Source organism: Tachysurus fulvidraco, chromosome 1 (assembly GCF_022655615.1).
Source record: "Tachysurus fulvidraco isolate hzauxx_2018 chromosome 1, HZAU_PFXX_2.0, whole genome shotgun sequence".
Taxonomy (NCBI): Eukaryota; Metazoa; Chordata; class Actinopteri; order Siluriformes; family Bagridae; genus Tachysurus; species Tachysurus fulvidraco.
This window is the reverse complement of record NC_062518.1, coordinates 46,813,248-46,831,039: the sequence shown is the minus strand read 5'-3', so window position 1 is coordinate 46,831,039 and position 17,792 is coordinate 46,813,248. Positions and strand designations below refer to the sequence as shown.

The following is a 17,792-nucleotide window of genomic DNA, read 5'->3' as shown; positions in this document are numbered from 1 at the left end:
GAATAATCCAGATACATTAGAACAACAACCAATGACAGGACAGGGGCGGAGACAAGACATGAATCAGAACAAAAACCCACATGACAACGTAAACAAAAACACAACAGAAACAGGTCAGTATACATGTGCTGGGTTTCCCTCAGACGTGTCCCAAATATCTTTAACGGTTCTCACTTACAGACGTTTTCTCACCAAGATTTAATTTAATCTATATTTTAATAAATAAATATAAAAAACACAGAACCACAAAATATAAACTTTTCTGTCCTGAAGACATTTACATGTCAGATAACCTTGGTTATAGTGTGTGTGTGTGTGTGTGTGTGTGTGTGTGTGTGTGTGTGTGTGTGTGTGTGTGTTTGTGTGTGTGTGTTAAACAAAATGTTTTTGGATCTCATCTGTCAGAAATGACAAATACTTTTAACCCCTTTATGCGTCGGCCCCCTTTTGCAGGTTTTTCGCCTACATGACCTACCCAACAAAAAGTGGTACAGCTCCCACATACTTTGACACACAGGGGTGAGCCTGGTCTCATTGGAAAGAAGAGATTCTAGTTTCAGAAACTAGTTTCAGATTTCTAGGCCTTACTGGCACAAAGTTACAGGGGATAGAATGGAAGGTTTTCATTTCCGCCTGGGTTGTTTACCTGATAAACTGATTAATCTTATTTTTCTGGAACATGTTAGGGACCAAATAACAACTGAGGGTCATAGCCACATGTCTTGGCTTTCACCAAAAAAAATTCAAGTCAAAAGACCCAAAAATGGCTTCAATAAAAATATTTTTCTACGGCCATGGTCGTCTGGTGCAGCGTTTTTGTGTACTTGTTTACTGTATAACTTTGAAATAAAAGGCTGCAGGCTCAGTCTGAAAGGCCATAAACAAGCAGAGACTCTCTCTCTATCACTCTGGTGTGAAAACAGGCCTGTAACTTGACACCCTGAGCTGTGAGAGGGACAAAAGGTCAGGGATTACGCAAGAATTCTTCTGCGCAGCTTTTTCACGCAGACACTGCCAGAGAACACACGGCATGTCGCATATCGTTGGAATCGTCTGCTTATTGGCTAAAGAGCTGTAGAGGTCCCGGCCCATTTCATTGCTATTGGAAGGAGTAATTGTCAGTCAAAGGCGGGTTCCCAAAAATGATGTCATGACATCATTGGCTTCCCAGCCGTCTATCTCTGCCATACAAGCACCGATTGGCTCAAATGAGGGCTTATTTGATTCGTTAGGACCTGGGCTATAAATATGACGTAAATTTTTGAATATCCCAATGAGAAGTTAGAGCGGCAAAACGAGATGATGGCGCACTTCTGTTTCCAGTTTTCAGAACATTAACGGAATATTTGCGGCGCGACCAAAGCGTTTTGGATTAAAAGGCTTACAGATTTCAGTTCCTTGGACCTGTGTGGATTTTTGTGGAATATTTGTTTTGGAATATATTACCCCAGTGAAGAAAGAGACGTGTCTAAAGGTAAGGGAAAAACCGGTCTAGCGCCACCTAGGTTGTACCATATGTATTTCGAGATTATTCTGAAAATTCTGGAATGGTTAAACAGTTATAGTGTGTGTGTGTGTGTGTGTGTGTGTGTGTGTGTGTGTGTGTGTGTGTTAAACGAAATGTTTTTGGATCTCACCAGTTAGAAATGACAAATACTTTTAAACATATGTATTTCGAGATTATTCTGAAAATTCTGGAATATCAAGAGGAATAAAATAATTAAGCAATAATGTTTATGCCTTCTAACAAACCTGTGATGAAAAGAGGAAAAAATCATGACATACCTCTCACTGTAATCTTGACAGGATCACTGCGCTCTGTGGAGTAGTACTTGTAGTTTCTCCTGTATGCTTCACACGTGTACTCTCTTTCTCCTGCATTATCGACTGTCACATTAAGTGTGTTCACTTGTTCACTGTGCAGATTCTGTAACACCTGATTATTTTTGTACCAGTAAAACTTCCATCGAGTCCCCTGCTGCAGCTCACAGCTCAGAGTGACGGTGTCTCCAGTGTAGACGGAGCTCTGAGGATTCACTCTCACAGTCGGTTTGGGTTTTACTGTTGGTGTGAAATGATGAAGGTGATAATACTGTATATCCATTTTTCTCCCTCAGTTTGTGCATCTAAATTTCTCGTGTATCTTTATGCTCCATCCATGTCTCATTTGCCAACATATAATCAGCTCTGAAGACAGAAGTAGGTGTAGGAACAACAGCTCTGTTTGGAAACCTGTTGCTCACATTCGAGTTCAAAATGTAGAGAGAGGAAGAAACAGTGAAGAAGGAAGTAAAGAATAGCATGTTTATTTTACTATCCCTTTTGTAACACAAAAATTTCTGTTGAGAGTTCTTTATAACTGCTCACTTTTTGTGCCCGCATCACAGAAAAGACAAAGTTGTCAAGGTCGGGGAAATAATCACTCACTTTTCTTCACCTGCTTTTCCTTTTATTTTATGCAGCTGGATCATTTTAACAAGGCATGCAATTTTTCATGCAGTGAGGATATACTGTATCTCAATTGTATTTTTGAATGATTTTCATGCATGACATTTTCAGCAGTGTGGTTAGAGAGAACAGAGAAGTGTGTCCAGACTGCTAGAGGTTTTAACAAAGCACAGTGCTCAAAAACCTGTACCAAGAATAAGACCATGAGTTTAATATAGTTTGGTGGCCTCCACAGGCTATATCTGAATCTCTAAGGAGGATTTACACTGAAATCAGCAACAGGAAATGTGCATCTGTAGAGTGCTGCTTTTGTGGACAGGAAACAACCACCATGCAGATAAGACAGGAAATGTCGTGACTTAAGGATGTTCAAGCAGAGATTGTTCAAGTAGTTAGAGAATCATGATGGTGTCCTTTACCCAGAGGAGGGAAGTAACGGAGTAAAAATACTTTGTTACTGTACTTAAGTACATTTTTCTGGTATCAGTACTTTACTCCACTATTTATTTTTCAGACAACTTTTTACTTTTACTCATTACATTTTTACACAAATATCTGTACTTTTTACTTCTTACATTTTCAAAATGGATTCGTTACTTTTAGTATTATTTCTTCTCATTGAGCGCTGTTTCCAGCCTATCATCCTATCAATGTGTGGCTTTTTCACCATGTGACTGGTGTACTGTATTATTTACTGGCTATCAGACATAGACTAAGGATAGTGGAGCTAACAATGAGCAGCACGCCTACAAAAGGAATGGCTAATGTTAATTCAGAGGGAGTCACCGATGTTAAAATAACTAACAACGAGGACATTCCTGAACACACATGGCCATATATGAGGGAGATGTTTGAAATAATCGGCGTCAAAAAGGATTCCTGGCGAATGCGTTGCGAATTGTGTCAACTCAAAAAACACTTATATATAAACATGACGTCCAGTTACCAGCATGACACTAAACAGGTAGTAGTAACGACGACTTTTTACTTAAGTACATGTCAGAGCCAATCCTTCTTTACTTTAACTTGAGTAAAAGAGTGTAGTTACTACTTCAACTTTTACTGGAGTCTTTTAAAAAATGAGTATCTGTACTTCTACTTGAGTAAAGGATGTGTGTAATTTTGCCACCTCTGCCTTTACCATATCAATGTCCTAATCACACAATAAGCTCATCACTCAGGATATTCAGACTGCAGATGAACAATTTTATACCCCACCACTCAATCTAATGAAGACACAAAGATACACAAACATTTACTCACAGAGCATCACAGGCAGTGGACTGAGCCCCATCTTGTCCCTCTAATGGCTGACTGACTGACAGAGCAGAGGTGTGTGTTAAAGCTTTACCACATCCTCACATTGAGAGAGGGGGGGCGCTTTTTTTTAAAATCCTTTTACAACACTTTATTTACACAAGTCACATATCATAAAAATACATGGCGAATGAATAAATAAATAAATAAATAAACAAACAAACAAACACAAACAAATAAATGGATGAATGAATAAATAAGATGGTTTCATAACTGAGTAAAACATGAGTTAGTTTAATTCTGGTGCAAAGTTTATTTCTCTTCCTCAACAGAGCACAAAGCATTCTCCCAACACCACACACATTTAAACACATACACATCATTCACACGTCTGCAAAAAATAAAATCAATTAAAATTCTTGATTTTATCAGCCTTTTTAATATTTGTGGCCTCACAGTCAGTGTTCTGTGCAATCTGTTTTTTTCTGGCTCAGGTATATTGCCATCTTCGCTTGGCCGAGGATAAAGTTAACCAGTTGGCACCTGAACCTGTGTTTCCTAACGTATTTAAAACCAAAAATAAAACACTGAACATTAAAATCAACATAAAACAACCTTAAAATGATCCATAAAACAGACTGTAACCTGGAGCAGTGAATAAACACAAGAAAAGCGTTTCTCTCTGTGAACAAAAAGGACAGTCATGTGCAATATCAGGGTTTAAAACAGAAATACTGTTGTTAATTCTGAGTAATAACTATGAGTTCACAGAGATAATACCATGTAAAATCCTCCACTGTAGATCTTCAGCTCTTTTTGGCAATGGTAGTTTGTACAGTGCCCTCCACTCCGGTTTAATATCAGAATTAAAACCCAAAATACTTCTCCATGGGGTGTCTAGCCTCCCACTCAGCTTTTTCTTATTTAAAACTTTAACACAGGCTCTGTAGAGCAGCTTCCCCATCACTGACCTAAAGTCCATCTCCCCTTCACCCCGGAAACACTGAGGAATCCAGTGTAGGTTGTCCCAGAAGAAATCCACCAGCAGGATGCTTGCTAGCAGGTTTGGTGGAGGATCAATGCAGGCTTGCTTGTGCCAGAGGGACGATGTGGCGAGGTTGTAGATGACCAGCATTCGCCACATGTAGGACATTTTTGGGACCAACCGTTTCCACCTGCTCCATCTGCCTTTCACATGCTCTACAGAACCTTCCCAGTTTTTATGTTAAAACTCATTGCTCCCCAGGTAGCCACCCAAGTATTTAAAACCACATCATTTCCATGCTAAGCCTTCTGGCAGCGAAGGTGTCCCACCTCTCCACTCCCCAACTAAAATGGCTTCACTTTTAACCCAGTTGACCTTGGCAGAAGATCGAATCTGAAAGTCCTTTAAAGTGGCATTTAAAAACTTTGCATCGTTGTGTGTGGTTATCATGACTACCAAGTCATCTGCATAAGCTGACAAGCACATGGAGGCAATAAAATGTGGAGTATTAAAACCAAAGAGATGACTCCTTAACTTGTTTTAAAGAGGTTCAATCTCCAGAGAGTACAACATACCCGAGAGGGAACAGCCCTGACTGATCCCTCTGTACACTCTAAGAGGAGCACATAAACCACCGTTGACCTTCAGTACACTCTCAATTTCCCTGTACAACACCTTGACCATGGTTATGAAACCAGGGTTGAACCCAAAGCTTTCCAGCACCTTCCACAAGTATTCGTGCTCAACCCGGGCAAAAGCCGTTTTCCTGGTCTAGGAAAATCAGACCTGTCTTTAAGTCCAATAGCCTTGAGATGTCCAAGGTGTCACAAATTAGATACTGTATATATTGTCAAAATTCAACCTGCCGGCACACAGTACGTCTGGTCCTGGTGAATGATCTGCTCCATCACCTTCGTCAGTCTCGATGCTAATGCTTTTGACAGCAGCTTTTTTAGGCACAGGGTCAGGACGGCTCTCCTGCATCTTGACGGGAGCTAACAACCTCTCACACTATCCTGTATGACCTCCAGCACATCCTGCTCTATTACTGCCCAGAACGCTTTGTAGAATTCTACAGGGAGACCATCTGTACCTGGCGCCCACCCGTTCTCCATGCCTTGGAGAGCCTCCGAAGCTCAGCCAGTGTCAGCTCCCTGTCAATTTCACATGGCACTGACTCTGAGAGCTTTGGCAGGTCCTTGAGGAAACTCTCTTCCACTACCTGCGCCCCTGATCGCTCACTGCTATACAGCTTTGAATAGAAGCTAATTGTCTGCTTGCGAATTTCAGAGGGCCCTAGCATGAGATCCCCTGATTCTGTTTGCACAGCATACATAAATCGTTTCTGTCCATTCCTTTGTTCTAAACCGAAGAAGAACTTAGAAGGAGCATCCATCTCAGTAACACTTTTAAAGCATGAGTGGACCAGCGCCCCTTGTGCTGCAGTGTCTAATAGTTCATTTTTTTTCTTTTTGTTTTTGAGGGCTTTAACCCTCTGGGGTCCAAAGGCGCGCCGGTGCATCCTTAGCGCATTTTTTCCTCTTCAAAGTGAAATCCACTTAAAATACTCTGTCATTCATAATCATACACATACAGACATTTCTGTCTCCTTGACCATCTTCCTGAAACACGTTACAAACATGAACTGAAAACTCCGCCAATACTTATCACACGAACATGATGCATATGTCTAATGAAAACCTGAAATGTCTACTTTTAAATGAGGTAATTAAAATCAAAAGCAAATATTGTCTTTTTGTGTAATCTGTATGCAAGTAAAGAGAGGTACAGTTTTTCTGGCTTGTTCTCAAAAGTCCTGTGAATCAATGTTCTGTATGTGTTTTATGGCCTTATTCAAGTGGTTTATAATCTTTCATTTTTCACTAACCACGCATAAACATTGTTTTCTCAAAAACACAATCATGTATATACATGCTGCTCACATTGTAACGAGTCTGTCCGTGTTTTCCCTTGTGTCTGTCTGCTGTCATTCCCTGATGTTAATTGTTGACCCCGCCACACCTATTTGTTACCACAGACATTTAATTGCATTCAATCTCTTCCCCAGGTGTTTTGTCTTAGACCTTGTCTGTCTCCGTCTTGTGATTGATTCTCGTTCACTATATGTACTCTGTTTTGTTCACTTCCCGGTTGTGAGTTGTTGTTTAGTGTTTAGTATGTAGTATGCTGTCTGTTTATGTCTTTGTTCCTGTGCAATCAGGTGAACTTTGACGAGAAGGCTCTCAAGGACATTTTTAAGCACGGACTAAAGGACATCCTGCAATTCTTGATGCCGTCTACCCGAGAGATAAAATCATTCTCGGAGTTCGTCAACTTGGCGTTGCTCCTGGGCGGGTCCACGCTAACCTTGAGCAGTGTAGAGACGGAAGCCAGCCGTAAATATTTTTTTTTGGGGGGGGGGTGGGGCAGCAAGCATCGGGATCCGTGGGCTACAGAGCGGAACCAGCCACGGACGCCCGAATGCCCTACAGTGCCTCCGTCCAGCCCAGTCCCGTGCACACCTGTGACCGAGTCAATTCTCATGGCGACCGTACCGGCAAGCTCGGCTGAGGCCCGTGCTAACCGGCTGGTCTCCAAACTGGCGGATACCCCGATGAGGTCAGCTCGGGCGGCCGGCGTCCCTAAGCCGCCAGCTGGACCAGCCGGGTCGCCAGAACCAGCCGGAACCGACGGAACTTGCCGACCCTGCCGGATCGAGGGAACCGACCGGGTCGACGGAACCTGCCGAACCTGCCGGGTCGACGGAACCTGCCGAACCGGCCGGGTCGAAGGAACCTGCCGAACCGGCCGGGTCGACGGAACCAGATGGGCCAACCGGGTCGACGGAACCAGCCAAACCGCCCGGGTCGACGGAACCGGCCGGGTCGACGGAACAAGCCTGAAACTCCCTGAACTCTCTGCCTGGCCTGAACCTATTAATGTTCCTATTTTATCTGTCCTGTGTTTCGTTTCGCTGGATTTGCCTGCCCTTCTACCTCCTGTCCCTGTTTACAGGCTCAGAGCACCACCCTGGCCGCCAACTCCGTTATGGTCCCTGACTCTGCCTGTGGCACCACCCAGGTCTCTGGTCCTACCCTGGTCTCTGGCTCAACCTCCGGCACCACCCTGGTCTCCGGTCCTGCTCTGGTCTCTGGCTCAACCTCCGGCACCACCCTGGTCTCCGGTCCTGCTCTGGTCATTGGCTCAACCTCTGGCACCACCCTGGTCTCCGGTCCTGCTCTGGTCTCTGGCTCCGCCTCCAGCACCCAGTCACCTGCTCTGCCGGCGCCACCCTGGCCTCCTGCTCTGCCGGTGCCGCCCTGGCCACCTGCTCAGCCGGCGCCGCCCTGGCCTCCTGCTTGGCTATCGCCGCCACTATATGAACCCGACCCGCCCTCCCACCCTAGTTGCACCTTCGCTCCACCCTCCTGGACTGGTTTCTGTAGAATTGGGAGCATCTGGAAGCCGTTCGTGTGTGTGTGTGTGGGGGGGGTGTTCTGTAACAAGTCTGTTCGTATTTTCCCTTGTGTCTGTCTGCTGTCATTCCCTGATGTTAATTGTTGACCCCGCCCACCTATTTGTTACCACAGACATTTAATTGCATTCAATCTCTTCCCCAGGTGTTTTGTCTTAGTCCTTGTCTGTCTCCGTCTTGTGATTGGTTCTCGTTCTCTAGATGTACTCTGTTTTGTTCACTTCCCGGTTGTGAGTCATTTTTTAGCCCTCTGTGGTCGACAGGCACGCCGGCACATTTTTGGCGCTTTTTTCCTCATCAACGTGAAATCCACTTAAAATACTCCATCATTCATAATCATACACATACATGTAATACATCATTCGAAACTGTGAAGTGTCTACTTTTATTTGACTGCCTTCATAATAACAACAAAACGCTGTGCTTTTGGCAAATAAAGAAAATAACCAGGGTGTGCATTCAGACATCTCTTTCTTCTTGACCATCTTCCTGAAACACGTTACAAATATGAACTGATAACTCCACCAATACTTATCACACGAACATGAATAAAATGCAAATATTGTCTTTTTGTGTAATCTGTATGTAAGTAAAGAGAGGTACAGTTTTTCTGGCTCGACCTCATTAGCGCTAATGTGATCCCACCTATCACGCGCACGCCATTCATATGGAAATTACCTGACGCGGGCTATGCAAACAAGATCAACGCCCCAAACAATGCTGTAAGAAGCACCAAGTTTTAACAGATTCCATTAAATATTTTAACAGAGCCATATTGTATTGGTCATATACAATATTGTTACTTGTATACATATTGTTACTTTTTTATTTATTTTAAGCATCTGTCTGTAGTATAGTGTCTGTTTGCTCGGTCTCTTGTCTGGCACACATGCACTTCATGTGGATTTTAGGATTTTTTTAGTACTTATCTCTTGTCTGGCACTGTTTGCACAAGTTAAATATTCTAAATAAACTACAAACACAAAATATACACATTTATTTTGTCTTCACTTTCTTTTAACTCCTTCTTCTTGTAATCTCCACATTCTTGTAACTCCTCTCTCAGTCACACACTTACCTGAAAGGCTCATTATGCAGCTCATTATGCTGGCCTTTGTCTTCTCAGGTGTGAATTACATTAATATGACTGATAGTTGACGCCTACTTGCATATGCCCTTTACAAACAAAAAGTGTCTTAGAAAATGTAAATCAATATATAGTTTTCTGTGAGCGAGTAAACAAGATGATTTTCACATAATTTTGAAGCAAAAACACTAGGATACAAGATCCAGTTCTCAAAAGTCATGTGAACCAATGTTCTGTATGTGTTTTATGGCCTTATTCAAGTGATTTATAATGTTTGTGTTTTTCTCAAAAACATAATCATGTACATACATGCCGCTCACATATTATTGTAGTCCAGTTTGTGCTGATTACAGTGATATTAGACTTTAGCCATTTATATCTTCATAAGCAACTGAAAAAGCACAAATATCAGGGTATGTCAAAACTTCTCCAGACCCAAAAATACCCTCAGACCCCAGAGGGTCAGTGTCTAGTATGTAGTATGTTGTCTGTTTATGTCTCTGTTCCTGTTCCTGTTCCATGTCCTGCTCAGTGTTCTGATCTGTTTTGCCTGCATGTTCACTTGTTACTTGTTTCCTGTTTTTGTCAATTAAAAGGAGTAACTGCATAAGGATCCACATTCGCCTGTGTCAGTCCGTGACACACATATTACTGTAGTCCAGTTTGTGCTGATATTAGACTGTAGCCATTTATATCTTCATAAGCAACTGAAAAAATGCACAAATATCAGGGTATGACAAAACTTCTCAATGCCCAAAAAATACCCTTAGACCCCAGAGGGTTAATATGCCATTGATTTCCTGTGTCCTCCAAATGCTGAAGTTCCACTATTTCTACCTCTAGAGCTTTTAGAGATCTGGCAATTTCTTTTGTGACATTGAGAGTGTAGTGTTGACAGAATCCCACCTTGTGTGCTTTTGTCACATCCCACCACTGCTGTAGGGAGTTTAAAACAATCCCATGAAAAAAAATCCATTAAAACAATTCCATAAAAAGACTCTAAAAATGCCAGTAAGCTCTCTTAGGTTTTACATTCTTTTTAGCAATGGTGCACTGAACTATGCAGTGATCCAAGATGCCTACTTGAAAAAAAAAACTTTGTAAAAAAAAGCTGATGCTTAAGACCATAAAATCGATCTAATCTCGCAAGGGAGAGTGTGTTGTCTATGCAGTGGGCCCACGTGTACTGTCTCTGTTTCTTGTTTAAATCCCTCCATGGGAAGCTAAACGAAGCTCTGTGTGATTTCTGTCTATATGTTCTGCCGTACAATTAAAATCACTCCTTAAAACTAAAAACTCTGCAGTGCTACAGATTAAAACAACATTGTTGTGTTTGTGTAAAAACCTCATTCTCTCCACTGCACCGGTGGGAGCGTAAACAAAGATAAAAAAGCATTCACTTTTTCCTTGTCCCTTATCTCGTTTCTTTCTCTTTGTTGGAACTTTGAACAGGGTGTTGAACAGCACTTGTGTAGTGACCGGTGTCTCCGGGCGACAGCTCTTTTACATTTGCGGTCATTCTACCTGGCCCAGTTCAGCAGAGCAGGGCTTCTCCCGACCCGGTTCAGCTGAGCAGGGCTTCTTCTGGTCCAGTTTAGCTCAGCAGGGTTTCTCCCGGTTTGGTTTAGCCGAGCAGGGCTTCTCCCGGTCCTGTTCGGCCAAGCAGGGCATTCCTGGGGTGGGTATGTCACTAGTGGAGCTCTGGTCTGCAGTCTGAGATTGGGGCTCATGCTCCCTAGGCCCTGGTGCAGCAGCTGTTGCAGGGCTTTCAGCTGCAGGCTGAGCTGTAGCCACAGGGGGAACGGCTCCAGCAGGCTCAGCTGCGTTCTGCCCCCGTCGCTTGGAGACACTGGGGTCACTCTTTCTCTCAGGATGGGCGCAGACACGATGCCCTATCTGACCACATTTAAAACATTTTATGTCTGTGTCAGTGGAAACGAAAATGTTGTAGTCAAAGTTCTCAATCCTGAACTTAAAGAACACATTTAGTTCATTCTGACTCTCATTTAAAACCATAAACGGCAATCTCCTGAAAGACACAGAGTGCTTAACTAGTGGGGACTTACAGCCAAGTGGGATTTTCTTCATGCGGGAGACGGGTTGCCCGTTAGTGATGGCCATTTTCGTGAACAAATTGTTCTTTTGAACCGGATATTTTTAGTGAACTGGATGAACCGGTTCACCAAATCGGACTGATTCGTTCTAAACAGTTCGCTCCTTAAGTCAGCGCTGATCCACAAGTTACTAAAGTTACTCACTTTCGGTAACGCCTGACAGCCCCTTCGACTCTAAATAAACTAATATCCCGGAGTATATGTAACTCCTGTACACTGAACTGAGACATGTTGTGCTGAGAGAACTGTGAGCTCGAGCTGTTGATCCAACAGAGCTGCGTTTCCAACTCTTCTGCCACGCATGCGCAGAGAGAGAGAGAGAGAGAGAGAGAGAGAGAGAGAGAGAGAGAGAGAGAAAACATTAAAAATAATTTCATAATACTGTGTCCCTCTTGTGCCACCAAAGCAGTTCTGATCTTTCAGGTTATGGCTTAATGTCATAGCCTATTGTTCATATGGCTGTTACTGTCTACGGTCCAAATATCTGGACAAATCTGGACAAACACTTTCAGGTGAAAAAAAAATGCAACCAGATAATATCATCATCCTATGCAAAAATTTCATCATTACTAGAGTGTTTGTCCAAGTGGTGTTACTGTATATAGCTGTCCGAAAAACCTCATTGGCTCACATCCTTATAAAATCTGACACAGAATACGAAAATCTTCACAACTGTAACATTAGCAGAAGTGACTGAACAACTTACCACGAACAATAAATTAAAAGGCTACAGAATAATTCACAGTATTTATGAGTATAAATGTTTATTGTTTTAATTATTACAATTTTTATTTTAATCCCATTACATATAAAAATGGGGTACATAAAGAACAAGTAAAAAGGAATAAGCCAATTCGTTACACTGTTCTTTTTTAAAATCCATTATAAAATATAAAGTCCCAATTGTTAGTTACTCAAATTATTTCAGATCATATCAGGATGATGTACTCTGTGGTGATTGTAAAGTGAAACTAAAATGCTTTTGACTCCCTCTAGTGGTAACTGCTGTATAGTTTTAATCCTGTCTAGTAAGAGATGGATTGTTCAATACATCCAACAATGATTTACTCTTTCCTTATAGGTGTGTGTTGAGTATTTTGTGTGACCTTTTTAGGTATTGTTAAGCTAGGTTGCTAATTCTCTATTTTATAGTTCACATACTCGCAGTGTGTCTCTCGTCACACCCATTGTGACACCCATTTTTCTGTTACATCTACACAGGTATTTTAACACACACCTATGTTTTTGATGGTTTTACAATTCAGCCAGTGGGTTACTGATAGTCACATTCCTTGTCTGGGGATTGGGTCGCCGAGGCCCCCGCCTTCGACTGCCACCCAATCCACATTGCACCGGCCCCTTACGGTTTCTCCTGCAGGTGGTGGGCCCACAGGAGATTAGTTCAAATCTTAACTTCATACAGATATCCTGTGGACAGCAACATTGGACACTCAGATGTCATAAAAACTTAAGTAGGTCTGTGTAGTGAATTTAGTTCTGTATTGTCTCCTACTGTTTTTATGTAGCACCATGGTTATAGCACCTTGATTTTAATTTACTCATAAGGGTTTTTAGAACCGATCTTTGTCTGGCCTGTCACCCAGGACCTGTTTGCCTTGGGAGACCCTACCAGACAACATAGCTCCTAGGATCATTCAGGCACGCAAACCCCTCCACCACAATATGGTGGCGGTTCAAGGAGGGGACTTCTGTGCTAGTCACAGTGTGTCCATAATGAACACCATGTTCAAGCATAAGGGTGTCCATCAGTACACATGGCACCAGGACACCCTAGGTCGGAAGTCGATGATCGACTTTGTGGTTGTTTCATCTGACCTCCGGCCGTATGTCTTGGACACTCGGGTAAAGAGAGGGGCGGAGCTGTCAACTGATCACCACCTGATGGTGGGTTGGATCCGATGGCGGGGGAGGAAGTTGGACAGACTTGGCAGACCCAAATGTACTGTGAGGGTCTGCTGGGAACGTTTGACAGAGTCTCCGGTCAGAGAGATCTTCAACTCCCACCTCTGGCAGAGCTTCAATCAGATCCCGAGGGAGGTTGGAGACATTGAGTCCGAGTGGACCATGTTCTCCACCTCCATTGTCGATGCAGCCGCTCGGAGCTGTGGCCGTAAGGTCTCCGGTGCCTGTCGTGGTGGCAATCCCCGAACCCGGTGGTGGACCCCGGAAGTAAGGGATGCCATCAAGCTGAAGAAGGAGTCCTATGGAGCATGGTTAGCTTGGGGGACTCCGGAGACAGCTGATAGGTACCGAAGGGCCATGCGAGCTTCAGCCCGGGTGGTTACGGAGGCAAAAACTCGGGTCTGGGAGGAGTTTGGTGAGGCCATGGAGAAGGACTATCGGTTGGCCTCGAAGAAATTCTGGCAAACCGTCCGGCGCCTCGGGAGGGGGAAGCAGTGCCCTGCCCACACTGTTTACAGTGGGAGTGGGAATCTGCTGACTTCGACTGGGGACATCCTCGGATGGTGGAAGGAATACTTCGAGGTTCTCCTCAACCCCACCGACATGTTTCCATTGAGGAAGCAGAGGGCGGGGGCTCAGTTGTGGACTCGTCGATTCCCCAAGCTGAGGTCACTGAGGTAGTTGAGAAGCTCCTCAGTGGCAAGGCGCCGGGGGTGGATGAGATCTGCCCTGAGTACCTCAAGTCTCTGGATGTTGTGGGGCTGTCTTGGTTGACACGCCTCTGCAACATTGCATGGGAGTTGGGGACAGTGCCTCTGGACTGGCAGACTAGGGTGGTGGTCCCTCTGTTTAAGAAGGGGGACCGGAGGGTGTGTTCCAACTATAGGGGATTACACTCCTCAGCCTCCCCGGACAAGTCTATGCCAGGGTACTGGAGAGGAGAATTCGGCCGATAGTCGAACCTCGGATTCAGGAGGAACAATGCGGGTTTCGTCCCGGTCGTGGAACACTGGACCATCTCTATACCCTCGCCAGGTTGTTGGAGGGTTCATGAGAGTTTGCCCAACCAGTTCACATGTGTTTTGGGAAATTTGGAGAAGGCTTTCGACTGTGTCCCTCGTGGTGACCTGTGGGGGTGCTCTGGGAGTATGGGGTCCGGGGCCCTCTGTTAAAGGCTGTCCGGTCCCTATATGACCGGAGCAGGAGTTTGGTTCACATTGCCGGCAGTAAGTCAGACTTGTTCCTGGTGCATGTTGGACTCCGTGTGGAGCTCGAAGAGGGCCTGGGGTTTATGTGTAGTAAATGCAGACAAGTGATGACAACATTGGATATGAAAAGAGTGGAAGTCAGGGGGAGAAGAAAATCTGAGAGAAGTCAGGGTATTATTTGTAAATGAAGGGATAAAATAGGCTTAGTTTAATTAAAGACCACCTCTGGCATTGTAAATCCTCTGTTACAATACTTACTCAGCTTCTTTCTTTCATTACGAATATGTCTAACAAACAATATATTTTTACCTCAGATGCTGTGAGTTTGGTATATCAATGTCTTTAATTTTACTATTTCTATTCTTTATCACCTTTCCTGCTCACTACATCAAAAAAAGTAATCCAGTACAGGTTCAAATCATTACCACTCATTTCTCCTGGCTCTATAATTGTTCCCCAGGTGCTGGAGAAGAAGAAACAAAACCACATCAAGATATTTTGAAACTTAGGAGAACCAAGAGTCTGGAATGATTTGATACATTTAACAGTGAGTATGGTGCATCATCTTCTTAAATTTCACTATGTATAATGTCTTTCAGAATCAGAATCAAAATACTATAATAGATTTGTTACCACAGCTCCAAGTCACCAAAATAAGTATACAAACATAGAGACTTTTATACACAATATAACATATCGTTGCTGTCGGGCAGAATCCTTGTATCTCCAAAACCATTACTCTCTCTCTCTCACTCATTTTCTACCGCTTATCCGAACTTCTCGGGTCACGGGGAGGATGTGCCTATCTCAGGCGTCATCGGGCATCAATGAAGGATACACCCTGGACGGAGTGCCAACCCATCGCAGGGCACACACTCTCATTCACTCACACACTACAGACAAATTTCCAGAGATGCCAATCAACCTACCATGCATGTCTTTGAACCAGGGGAGGAAACCGGAGTACCCGGAGGAAACCCCCGAGGCACGGAGAGAACATGCAAACTCCACACACACAAGACGGAGGGGGGAATCAAACCCCGACCTTGGCGGTGTGAGGCGAACATGCTAACCACAAAGCCCCCAAATCCATTATTTTTCAGGATATTAAAAAAATTAAAAAATATTCATACTTTAGATTGGTTAATAACTTGTAAAAATTATCGACCCACATGGGGACTGACCAATAGCATCGATATGTGAAAAAATATGAAATTGACAAAATTTGGACATAGGAGGTTTTCGCCCGACAGCGACGATATACAAAAAGATAAATATAGCACGATATACAATTTGAATAAATATAGCAGTAAATGTGTATTGTTACACAATGAGAGATGTTGTTGCACAGAGGCGTATCCTTTCAGGACATCGTGGAGTGGGTAGATGTTGTTGTCTGAGATGGTCAGTAGCTTAGACACCATCCTTCTTTCTGACACTAAATCTTTCACCATGTCTACAGAGACCCCATAGGTGCTTTAGTCCTCCTCAAGTCGAAAACCTAGCTCCGTTGTTGTTTGTAACATTGAGCTGTGGAAGGTTCTGCTTACAGCATACAGTATAACAAAATTATCCACTGTAGACCTGTAGAAAATGATCCACTGTAGACTATAGACTCAGTCTCCTCACCACCACTGATACAACCAACTATAGCTGAGTCAGAAAAACATTTCTGAAGATGGCAAGACTCAGTAAAGTAGCTGAAATCTGTGGTGTACAGGGTAAAAAGGAAAGGAGACAGAACAGTCCCCTGTGAAACACCGGTGTTGCACACTAAATTGTCTGACTCTCTGACTCTATCTTGACTCTCTATACTTTATCACCTCTCCTGCTCACTGCATCACAAAAAAAAAACACGTTAGAGTAATCCCATACAGGTGCAGATCCTTACTGCTCATTTACCCCGGTGCTTACCGATACTCCTGCTTCCACATACCCCATCACACAACTTCAGCCAGGGAACTGTCTGGCCTGGCACCAAATTCCCATCCCTTGCCTGAGAGAGGAAATCCACAACAGCCATTTGCACCCCCCAGGCTGTGGTCCACCTCTAACTTAGAAGGCTGTAATGCCAGATGATGACTGATGTTCACATCCTTCATTGAGCTAGACCAGATTCTGTGAGACTCGTCGATTATTCCCATATTGTGCCCGGACTTTAGCTCATCCCAACAACCTAATTTTTATGCTTGGGTAGATGGTAGGGATGGATGCATACCTTGATCACTGTGGTTGTCTCTATTGCCTCTTCTCCATCAAAAAGAACCGGGTGCTGGTTCAGAGCTAGCGCTGGTGCTGGTTCAAAGTTGGTTCCACTGGCGAACCTTCTAAGAACCGGTTTGCCTTTCCACCGGCTAGAGAGCCATCACAGGGCCGAGTGTGACGTCACTGTATACGTGTCACGTGTCCCAGCAACTTTAGCGCAGCAGTGGCAAACACAAACACAACGTCTCTAGGTTACAACTGTAACCCTAGTTCAATGTGGAACGAGACGCTGTGTCGAAACGCTATGGGAACGCCCTCTGCGTGACCGCGCTTTGAACCACATGTGGAATCTGACCAATAGGCGTTGGGACGTGAAAGGAACAGGAAGCTAAAAATGGCTGCGAGATGGACAAGACACTAGCTCCTGTGAGAGAAGGTAAGCGCCGCAGGGATGCAGGGAGTGTGGCACGGAGACGCAGCGTCTCATTCCTCAGGGAACTAGGGCTACGGTCGTAACCTAGAGACGTTCCCTTTCGGAACTCGAGCTGCGTCGAAACGCTATGGGAACGAGTGTCCAATCACGCCACACTGACCAGACCCTGCTTAGAGAGTGAGGGCCTCGGCACCCGCACATAGGACAGAGGAGCCCAGGGTGGCTCTGAGGTCAAGGTCATAGAACCTGACAAAGGTCAGCGGGGTGGACCAACCCGCAGCGTCACAGATGTCTTGGAGTGCCACTCCAGCGGACCAGGCCGTAGAGGCCGCCACACTCCGGGTGGAGTGAGCTCGGACCCCGAGCGGTGTGGGGAGGCCAGAGGACTCGACACAATTGCATCCACTACCCATCTGCTAAACGTCTGCTTAGCGGCCGAGCAGCTGCTCTGATTTTCTCCACGGACTCGTTCTGCGGAGGTAAGTGACCAGTGCTCGCACTGGATACATTCGGTTCTGTCGTTCCTGTTCGGGGGCTGTAAACGGAGGAGGGCAGAATGCCTGCAACACGACAGTTCGTGAAGGGGGCTGAAGGCACCTTCGGTACGTAACCAGGTTTCAGAAAGAGAAACACTCTGGCCATGCCAGGGACAAACTC

General features: G+C 44.3%; 1 protein-coding gene across 6 annotated transcripts in view; it reads left to right on the top strand.

Annotated features, from left to right (window-relative positions):
• LOC113642183 (neurofilament medium polypeptide-like) overlaps nucleotides 1-17,792 on the top strand; it is a 69,372-nt gene that overhangs the window by 48,943 nt on the left and 2,637 nt on the right. For 5 of the 6 annotated variants that reach the window (XM_047823119.1, XM_047823104.1, XM_047823103.1 and 2 more), the window contains one exon: nucleotides 14,958-15,044. The exons of the other annotated variant lie outside the window; for it this stretch is intronic. The gene's annotated coding sequence lies outside the window, so the exon portion shown is untranslated. The remainder of the gene's footprint in view (nucleotides 1-14,957; nucleotides 15,045-17,792) is intronic. 6 annotated transcript variants of the gene reach the window in all.